The following is a 2448-nucleotide window of genomic DNA, read 5'->3' on the forward strand; positions in this document are numbered from 1 at the left end:
ACAAACGGAGACCAAACTACGGGGAGGTTCCCCTCCTCCTTCCCTTATCCCTTTTCAAGTAGCAGATTGCTGCTTGCGAGTGATTATCCCCCGTGTCCCTATAAAAAACATAAAGCCCCATCAGTTACCTTGAAGATGAACGGATCTGAGGAAGAGAGAGGAAGGAAGAGAAAGGGCAAAACCCACCAAACTTTTTAAAATTTATTTTTTACTGCGACTGACCAACTCTTTGCGGGTCCGTGCCCTCCTGCCTCCCTCCAGCGAGCCCGACTCGGCCGGAGCACCCCCGCTCTTGTCCCCAACGCCGGGATGCCGCCGCCGGTGTCAGGGCGAGGCGGCCTCGGTCACCCGGTTACTCCGAGCCCCTGCTCCTCTCTCGGGGCTTCTCCTCGGAGCCGGAACACTCTCCTCTGCACTCTTCCAAAAGCTGAAGTGCAAACCCGAGGGTCGGTCAGAATTTTGTCCCACTGCTCCTCAGATCCTTGAGGCGAGCAGCTCGCTCTTGCCTTTCTGTTAGCACTCAGAGTATTTAGTGGCAGGTTTTCATTCTTATGACATCAGTAAAAAAAACAATATTTCCCAACACTTCCAAATCATTCTTATGTGGCAGGATTACTGAAGGCTATGAAAATTTTTTGGTTTCTCTGGTTTCATTAAAAACCTTTTAATTGTGTCTTTCGGAGTTGGCCCCAGGTGTTGGACTCTTTTCATTACATTTTGCTCTAATGTGATGAAATTCTAATTCTCTCCTTACCATATGGTTAAATTTCCCCACTGAGAATTAGTTGAAAAAGGAGAAATAATCTATTAATCTCTGTAATAGATTCACAAATGAGGTTTGCCACAGAACCCGTTTTTGAATGGTAATATCAGAACAGTTGGGTGCCTTGTTTCAGGAAAGAAAGGACCAGGCGACAACAGAAAACGTTTGAATTTTCACCTGGAAAGAATGAAAAGAAGCCAAGCTGCAGATTTCAGAGTAATTGACTGAGATTTCATCTAGCGAGGACATGACTACAATACAGACCTTCCTCACCTCGTGTCTCCGGATCAGAGGCGAACATACAAGCCGAGCCCTCCGAAGAGGGAGGGTCGCACCCCCCGCCCCCCAGCCCCATTTGGCTGCTGCGCTTGTCCCTGGTCGCCGTCCAAGCGCACAGTCACCGAGCGCCTCGCTCCCCTCCCCCTTTCCGAGGGATGGATGTCACCGTTAACCTCTATCATTATTAATCCAAAGGCATTTTAGGTTTATTGTTTTTCAATTAGCAACTTCATTTTCCCCGGGATCGTAAACAAAGGACTTTATGTTCGCAACAGGGATTTGGGGTTTTTTATTATTATTATTTAATCTGTTTAATATCCAACTTGTAAAACTCGTGTGGTCACTTAAGGATGACGGATACTGTTATTACAATTTGATGGCTAGTGGGAACATTTCATTCCCCTCATCTTATTTCTTCGAAGACAGAGGGCTCCGGCTTGATCTCTCCCGCTGATCTGTGGGTTCACTAGCACTGTCTAGTTTTTTTTCTGCAACTTTGGGACGACGTACACTGCCTGTCCGCAGGCGGAGGGTCCCGTTGCCCCGGGGTTGCGGCCGCCGCCGTTGCCCCGATGGGCGAGGGGCTCTTGCCGGGCCGCGCCGTCGGGGCGGGGGAACGGGGGCACCGCGGCGACCTCCTCCTTTCCCCCTCGGCTGCGTTCGCTTAGATTTGCCCTCTGCGTCTGAAATCTCCCTCTCCGTCTAAGCTTTTTCTGCTCTTTCCTGTCCGCCGGTCAGTCTGCATGATCTGCCCCTAGATCTGCTCGTGTTCTTTTTACCTGCTTCATGCCGTCTTTTCAACCACCTCTCTTTTCCTTTCATTTCTCTTCATTCTTTCCTTTCCCTCTCTACTGGGTCGGTCCTCTGTTCTTGGGACATGCATATATCCCTTCATCTTGCCGATGTGCTCATCTGTGACTTGTCGTGCTCTAAAGATGCCAACTTTCTAACAAACTTTACCTTGTGGGAGGTGTGGGAGGGAGTTGGGAGAGCAAAGTGGAGGGGACGGAAAGAGAGCCCCTCTCTCCTTCCCTGGACCCGCCTGTTGTGATCTGCCTCTCCCCACCTCACGAAGTGGCTGTTTAATAGTCTACGGGAACTTTAGTTTGGAAGCAAGCAGAAGAATTTATAGAAGCTTTAAATGCGGCGCTTATAAAAATACCGAGGAATGGTCTTTGAGGTTTATGCACTCGTAAACTTTTGCTGATTGCTTCTGGGAAGTTGTCAGGCATTTAACACTGCGTTTATCTTACAGCGCAATGAAAACACATCTGCCCAGCGTCTCGTTACCTGGTTTAATTGTACCGCAGACCTCTGCCACCAGCTCCTCCACACTTGGGTCATTATTTCGGGAAATGAGCGGCCCGGAGCCGGGCTGCAGAAGGGCTGCGCCCGCCGCCCCGGAG

The sequence above is a fragment of the Geospiza fortis genome, unplaced genomic scaffold (assembly GCF_000277835.1).
Source record: "Geospiza fortis unplaced genomic scaffold, GeoFor_1.0 scaffold121, whole genome shotgun sequence".
In the NCBI taxonomy this organism is placed as follows: Eukaryota; Metazoa; Chordata; class Aves; order Passeriformes; family Thraupidae; genus Geospiza; species Geospiza fortis.